At 38.7% G+C, this 8700-nt stretch overlaps 1 long non-coding RNA gene across 1 annotated transcript in view; it reads left to right on the top strand.

Moving 5' to 3' along the window:
- Positions 1–8450, top strand: part of LOC105538208 — a 155883-nt gene extending 147433 nt beyond the window's left edge. Inside the window, exon 4 of the long non-coding RNA XR_001005858.1 lies at positions 7831–8450. This is a non-coding gene — a long non-coding RNA (uncharacterized LOC105538208). The remainder of the gene's footprint in view (positions 1–7830) is intronic.
- The last annotated feature ends 250 nt before the right edge of the window (positions 8451–8700 follow it).

The raw sequence follows: 8700 nt of genomic DNA on the forward strand, positions 1-8700 counted from the left end.
CCCGGACACTGAACAAATGGCAGAGGCCAAGACGATGTCTGCCAAATAATTCTCCCTTATAGCTCATTAACACATAGAAAAATTATAGGCAGAGTTATAATTTCTATTTTTTTTTCTTCACTTTCTTTTTAACCATCCTTCTAATACTTCATATTGCCTCTCCGTTTCATGTCTTTGTGTTCATCTTTCTCTAGGGGCATCATTTTGTGGGCAGAGAGTGCCTGCTTACACACTGCACGTCATTTGGACTGTCGTGTAGTGTGCTGAGTATTTCAATGCGATTGCATCTCTATTCATCTACTGTCAGAGGTGGCAATGTTGCAGACAGGGATGTTTGTTATTGAAACAAACAAAGCATGTGGTGTTATAGATTTGTATGCAAAACCTTCACAACAAAACTAAGTAGCTATTTACTTTAAATATGCCAATTAACTGTTACTAATGTACAGTGCACTTCTAGGTTAAGGATGATTGATAGTAACACGCAGTGAAATGTTCTTAAACTACAGTCAGGAAATGTAAATGTACAAAATGGAAAGAACCAGCAGCTGACAGCACTAGTTACATGTTTCAAAACAACACTTTCAAATCATTCCTTTATTGTTCTTTAATCCTTTTTTCTATTCTGCACTTGTATAGCCTGGTAGCCAATGGTATACTAAAAAAGTTTTGGAAAAGAGATAATGTTTTAGTATGAAGTAAACATTATGGGCCTAATCTCATTTGTTTCACTCAGGCAGAACACTTAGGAACCGCAGTGGGAGTTTTGCTTGAGTGAAGAGAATAGGCTTGTCTCTTTTAAATGTCTGACATTGAATTTCTTGCAATTACAAAACTAATTAAAAGGAGAGATGACTTCTCCTTTAGCTGCTATGTCCTGTCTTAGCAGACAGTCACTTCTTCATTTGCTCTAGACCAGCATTCTCCAATAGAAAGACAAAGAGAGCCACGAGTACTAGCATATGTTGTTTCATAAATGATATATTATGTATCGGACATATTATATATAGAGGTTACTTTTCTAGGAGCCAAATTTAAAAAGTAAAAAGAAAGAGGAAATTAACAACATTGTATTTAACCTAATGGGTCCACACTATTATCATTTTAGCATGTAATCAATACAAATATTAACAAGATATCTCACATTCTTTTCTGTATAACTAAGTCTTTGAACTTTCATATGCATTTTATGCTCACGGCATATGCTAACACAAAGGAGCCTCACCTCAAGTGTTTAGTACCTTTCTAAGGCTAGTAATGTATGGGACAGCACAGCTCTATACTTCACCATTTGAGAATCAGTCTAGTATCTGTGATTAAAACATTTACTTTGGACAGTCAGGAAAAACGGGATATGAATCCTGATTTAACACAATGATCTGATTGCTGTTCAATTTTGCCAATTACTGTTAAAACCTACCATTTTGTTAGGGAGATTAGCTAAATTCATGAACTCAGCCAGCTGACTGATGATTTTATAAAGCTACCGGCTGTTAAATGTAAAAATGTTTGTGCCAGGCACACTATACAAACATTCTTTTAGTAAAATCTCAAAAGAGAAAAATGAAATTACTTTAAAAATACAAATATGATATTGATATGCATCACTTAGATGTCAGTTGAACATTTTCACAATGCATTTCATGTTTCTCACAATGAAAGCTGGGTGTGCATTGTTAGACAAATAATCAGTAAGTGTGGATATTGTCAAGTTAACCCTCTGAGAAGGAAAATTGGATCTACTTAACTCCAGTTAACTATCTGTTAACACCATCTATAAACTAAAAAATGTAATGCAAACATGATTAAGCAGAAATTAAACAGCAAACAAGAGAGGAGATTAAAAATGAGTAGCTAGTTTTGGAGCATAATTGATTTTTTTCCAAATCAGACAAATTGTGTTAATTTAGTGTCCCATGTGCTAGACTAGTAAATGCTGTGGAGGTTAAATGACAACACAAAGTTGTGTCATGCTTGCTCAGACTTGGGAAATACATTTATGTGAAGAGCAGGGTATTAGTCTGTTCTCATGCTGCTGATAATGGCATACCTGAGACTGGATAATTTATAAAGGAATGAGGTTTTACGGACAGACAGTTCCACATGGCTGGAGAGGCCTCACAATCATGGTAGGTAGAAGGTGAAGGAAGCACAAAGGCATGTCTTACATGGCAGCTGGCAAAGAGAGCACATGCAGAGAACTCCCCTTTATAAAACCATCAGATCTCATGAGATCTATCAGGAGAACAGCTTGGGAAAGACCCACCCCCATGATTCAATTACTTCCCACCAGTCCCCTCCCACGACACATGGGAATTACGAGAGCTACAATTCAAGATGAAATTTGGTTGGGGACACAGACAAATCATATCATTCTGCCCCTGGACCCTCCCAAATCTCATGTCCTCACATTTCAAAACCAATCATGCCTTCCCAAGAGTCTCCCAAAGTCTTAACTCATTTCAGCATTAAGTCAAAATTCCACAGTCCAGTCTCATCTGAGACAAGGCAAGTCCCTTCTGCCTACTAGCCTGTAAAATCAAAAGCAAGTTAGTTACTTTCCAGATGCAATATGGGTACCAGCTTTGGGTAAATAAAACCATTCCAAATGGGAGAAATTGGCCAAAACAAAGAGGTTACAGTTTCCATGCAAGTCTGAAATCCAATAGGGCAGTCATTAAACCTTAAATTTCCAAAAATGATCTCCTTTGACTCCATGTCTCATACCCAGGTCATGCTGATGCAAGAGGTGGGCTCCCATGACCTTGGGCAGCTCTGCTTCTGTGGCTTTGCAGGAGCAAAGCCCCTCTCCTGGCTGCTTTCATGGGCTGGCATTGAGTGTCTGTGACTTTTCCAGATGCGTGGTGTAAGCTATCAGTGGATCTACCATTCTGGGTTCTGGAGGGTGATGGCTTTCTTCTCATAGTTCCACTAGGCAGTGCCCCAGTGGGGACTCTAGGTGTGGGCTCCAACCCCACATTTCCCTTCCATACTGCCCTAGCAGAAGTTCTCCGTAAGGACCCTGCCCCTGCAGCAAACTTCTGCCGGGACATGCAGGCATTTCTATACATCCTCTGAAATCTAGGTGGAGGTTCCCAAACAAATCTCAATTATTGACTTATGTGCACTCATATGCCCAACACCATGTGTAAGCTGCAAAGGCTTGGGGCTTGCACCCTCTGAAGCCACAGCCTGTGCTGTACCTTGGCTCCTTTTAGCCACAGCTGAAGCTGAAACAGTTGGGATGCAGGGCACCATGTTTGGAGACTGCGTAGCGCAAGGGGGCCCTGGGCCTGGCCAGGGAAACCATTTTTCCCTCCTAGGCCTCCAGGCCTGTGATGGGAAGGACTGCTGTGAAGGTCTCTGACATTTCCTGGAGACATTTTCCCCATTGTCTTGGTGATTAGTATTTGGCTTCTCATTACTTATGTAAATTTCTGTGGCCGCCTTGAATTTCTCCCCAGAAAGTGAGTTTTTCTTTTCTACTGCATCATCAGGCTGCAAATTTTCCAAATTTTTATGCTCTGTCACCTCTTGAATGCTTTGAAATTTCTTCCACTCATTACCCCAAATCATCTCTTTCAAGTTCAAAATTCCACAGATCTGTAGGGCAGGGGCAAAATGCCACCAGTCTCTTTGCATAGCAAGAGTCACCTTTATTCCAGTTCCCAACAAGTTCCTCATCTCCATATGAGACCACCTAAGCTTGAACCTTATTGTCCATATCACTATGAGCATTTTGGTTAAAGCCATTCAATAAGACTCTAGGCAGTTCCAAAGTTTCCCACATCTTCCTGTCTTCTGAGTAGGGAAGTTCCAAACTTTCTCACATTTTCCTGTCTTCTTCTGAGCCCTCCAAACTGTTCCAACCTCTACCTGTTACCCAGTTCCAAAGTCACTTCCACTATTTTGGGGTATGTTTACAGCAGTACCTTGCTACTTGGTATCAATTTACTGTATTAGTCTGTTCTCATGCTGCTAATAAAGACATACCTAAGACCGGATGATTTATGAAGGAATGAGATTTAATGGACTCACAGTTCCACATGGCTGGGAAGGCCTCACAATTATAGTGGATGGTGAAGGAATAACAAAGGCATGTCTGACATGGCAGCAGGCAAAGAGAGTGCATGCAGGGAACTCCCCTTTATAAAACTATCAGCTCTTGTGAGACTTATTCACCCTCATGAGAACAGCACAGGAAAAACCTGCTCCTGAGATTCAATTACCTCCCACCAGGTGCCTCCTACAAAATATGGGAATTACGAAAGCTACAATTCAAGATGAGATTTGGATGGGGACACAGCCAAACCATATCAAGCCACTTCTAAAACAAACCATAATAAAATAAGTGATATAGTAAGCTATCCTCCAAAGTACTGAACTATTCAATAGGCCTGTAGCCTTTGATTAATCATGGAGAATTGTGGAAAGGCCAAAATATCTGCCTCTCCCTGCTTTGTCATGGCCCCTTTGCTGGTGCATTTCCAGGCTACTGTATCATCTGGCTTTCAAGTGAGTTCAGCCAGTCAGAAAGACCCTGGAGCGTAAAGGGCTGTGGAAGAGAAAAGCCAGATTACTTGTCCTGTCCCTCTGTGTCTCAGGTGACATCTCTGAAAATGTTTCAAGTGGTGTCTCCTCTGTAGCTATGACTCCTGCTCTCCACTCCTGTCACAGTGCAAGCTTCACAGGGTGATCCTGACTCCTGGCCCCAGTTATCACCGGTTCCTCCCCTTTTCTCCTTCAGCCTAAGAAGTCCTAGTGGCTTCTGGTGATTTCTAATATCTAGTTTGCCTCAGTACTTCCCTGATACAGTGAGCCCTTCTTCTTCTGTGTAATCAGTTCCCTGTATTGTCTCCCCTAATGGTTTAAATACTTAAAGTGGATTTCTCTTACCGCTGGTTGAACCATGAGTCATACAGAGAGAAAGATGGATTCACAAACAAAAATGAACATAGTTTCAAATGAATTATTAAACACATTGCTTATGTGCACCCAGAAGTAGGCAGTGATCACTAAGCGCCAACATGAATTTCCTATGAGCAATTATGACCAATTCACTTTGCTTATTTAATTGGTAGTTCAAGAAATGCTGGCATTAGTACACGAGCAAGGCCTTTGAAGTGATTGCTCATGATGTCCTTGTGGTTAATAGACACATGTGGGATGGATGATACAGATTTAGTCAGGTTTATAGGCTGTGCTGGAAAATACCTACAGGGAACCATGGCTGCCTTTCAGTATTTGAAGAGGGATTAGATTAAATCTTTGAAATACTAGAGGCTAGAGCCAGGATCAATGTTTGAAGTTCAGGGAATCTGATTTTGGCTCAATAAATAGAAGTGCAGTCTAAGAATTAGACTTCTTCCGAAATGGAATTGGCTCCCTGTGAGGAAGATGATTTCTGTCCCTGGTTGTATCCAGGCAGATTTAACCTGTGAGGGATGGGGGAAAAGAGATTCTTGCATTGGTAGAAACTTGAAATAGAAAATCCTAAAAGTTCCTGTCAATTCTGAAAGCTTAAGAATTTATGAATATGGTCATTTATGTCTGATAATAGCATGGTACCAGATATAATTTTGTCATTTGACAAGACCTCAGAAGAAGCACAAAAACTTGCCCTGCCTCTGGGGGATCATTGTTCACATAAATGATTACTGTCTCAGTGAAGAACTAACTAATCAAGTTTCCTGCTTTACGGAAGCACAAATATACTAGCATTTAGTTTTAAGAAAATGTGTTTTCCTCATTTCAAGAAAATCAGCATATAATGACAGGGGCATAAAGCTTGAAGAAATACTACATGATATAATCATTGATATATACATATTTTAAAAATAAAGATATGCATGCAAGAAATGTGGAAGGTTTAAGTGAGGAATGACATCAGTCCTGCGTAGGTTAGTTATTTATCAAGATGAAAATTGACTTTATGTGAAAGTTTGTATTGAAGATGATGAAATTTTTAGCAGATATTTTTATCACCTGCTTTGACAGAAAACGGTTGGACTTCAGCTATATCAATCAATCATTCAACAAGTTTCATCAAGCACATGCTATATGTTGAGCATCAGAGATAGCCGTAGGCAAAATGTTTAAGCAGGATATATATATATATATATATTTTGCTATTTTCTCTGCTCTTTTCCATTGCATGTTGCCATATATATGAAAGATTTCCAGTGGCCTCTATGTCTCCACCCTCTACTTCTTCTTCTTCTTCTTTTTTTTTTTTTTTTTTTTTTTTTTGAGATGGAGTCTCACTCTGTCACCCAGGCTGGAGTGCAGTGGTGTGATCTCGGCTCAGTGCAAGCTCTGTCTCCCAGGTTCATGCCATTCTCCTGCCTCAGCCTCCCAAGTAGCTGGGACTACAGGTGCGGGCCACCACGCCCAGCTAATTTTTTGTGTTTTTAGTTGAGACGGTGTTTCACCGTGTTAGCCGGGATTGTCTCCATCTCCGGACCTCGTGATCCGCCTGCCTTGGCCTCCCAAAGTGCTGGGATTACAGGCGTGAGCCACCAAGCCCGGTTCTCCACCCTCTACTTCTGACGAATGGATCTGAGAAACTGTTTTGCACTAAGATGCAAGCTACCACTATGTGTCACTTAATGATGAGGATACGTTCTGAGATATGCATCATTAGACAATTTCATCATTGTGCAAACATTGTAGAGCACACTTTCACAAATATATCTAAACCTAGAAAAGGTAGAGTAAAAATTTGGTATTATAATCTTATGGGATTATTGTTGGTACCATGAGATATACACCGTTCATTGTTGACTAAAATGTCATTATGCAGCACGTATCTCATATATACTATGTAACTACTTGTTGAGTTGACGTATGAATGAGTGAATGAAGTATGAATGAATGAATGAGGTATGAATCAGTGAATGCATGAGCATATTTCTAATAAGAGGATTGTATTCATTTATTTCTGATGAACATTTTTGAGTACCTATTATAAATAAAAAGTTGAATGAATTACACATTGTTCCCACTTTCAAAAGTCTCCAGGATTGTGATGATAGACCCATGCACACAGAGCTAATTATAACACAACAGAAGTGCTGTGCTACTTAACACAATGCTATGGTAACACAGTGTGTAACACAGGAGTGCATGATGAATTCGTTAATTCTACTGCAGTGGAGGTTGGGCAAAAGGAAGAAGCTGATGGGGGAAAACTGTCATAAAAGGAATGACATTTAAACTGAGAGAAAAAGAAAAAAAAATACTTCTATCGCTGAAAGGAGTAAGGGGAAGGACCTTGTAAGCAGAAGAAAGAGTTTGTATGAAAACTCAAAGGTATTTGTGTTTTAACAGCTACAGATTTCCACTGACATTAACTAGAAGTTAAAGCATCATTAGTGGGAATTTAGGGAGACATTTAGACTTTGCCTAGGAAGTTGCTTATTCTCTAGTATAGGGTTAGCCTGGCCCATTACTTTGTTATATGCTAATACATTATAATGTTAGTGGCTAATAATTACTCTTAGTGGTCTGGTAAATTCAAATAGTAATGCACATTTCAAAACAGAAATATTTAACTTAAGCTATATACATTAATTCTTTCTTTTAAAACCAACTTCTGCTGGATCATTTTTCAGCAAAGTATTCAGTTTGTAGAAGTAAAGTCATCTACAGCATGATATATAGTAATATTAATGTATTACTCTCAGGATTTTTTCTTTAAAAGCATGTATTTATAACTTCAGCTGTAGTCTCTCGACGTTCAGATCTTTTAGCACCTGACAACTTTTATGACAACTCACAAAGCAAAGGCACCTCCCACATAACTAGGTTTGCTTTTTCTCTCTTGGGCAGAAGCATTGAAAAGAACAACTTTCAAGTCAAAAGAATCAAGGTGAAGAGAATGGATACACGTGCCCATGTGAATTTGCTGCCTCAAGTCTACTGGAGGATCAAACTGCAGGTTTCCATAGCTATAGCCTGAAGAATCTCTGTAATGAACTAAAACAATTAGTAAAAGATCAGTTGCAGTGGAAGACATTATACTCTAGATTTTTCTAGGATTATTAAATTTGAAAATAATTTATTCCAAATTTTAACTTAGCTTTTAATTTTACTAGTGTCAAAATGTTGTTCTACTTTGGACAACTGATTTTTCCATTAGAGAGTCAATACCATCTTTGCAGGGTGGTTTAAAAACCAATAATTTAATCCACATTCTACTAAAACTTTTAATGTAAGCATTTTACCCAGATGTGTTTTTTTCTTGTTTTAGAAAATCTGATTTTAATTGCTAAAACTCATTTTTAAATATTAATTCAATGAAAGAAATGCTTTGGTTTTCTACTTTTTTTATTTCTTAAACTCAAGGGAAAACATGGATGAAAAACAAAACATTGTTCTGCATAGTCTTCTTTAATGTCTCACTTTGGGGATGTATGAAATAAAAACCAAATTGTTTGAACCAGCTAAAAGTCTTAGGTTTGAATTATCCAGAATGCTTGTGTTTTGCAGTCATTTCTTGTGATGATTTTATTTTGTTCCTCTGGTATGCACCATCGTATTAACACATGCTAAGTAAGGGGCCATTTTTAAACATACATGCTTTTGTTGCTAAATCTGCTTCTAGTTTTGTCTGGGCAAAAAAACATTCTGGAGTTTCTGGTAAGAATGGTTAAGACAGGATGAGTGGGGAAAGCAACTCAAAGGGAACTACAGGAGACA

Source organism: Mandrillus leucophaeus, unplaced genomic scaffold, assembly GCF_000951045.1.
Source record: "Mandrillus leucophaeus isolate KB7577 unplaced genomic scaffold, Mleu.le_1.0 Scaffold187, whole genome shotgun sequence".
Lineage (NCBI taxonomy): Eukaryota > Metazoa > Chordata > Mammalia > Primates > Cercopithecidae > Mandrillus > Mandrillus leucophaeus.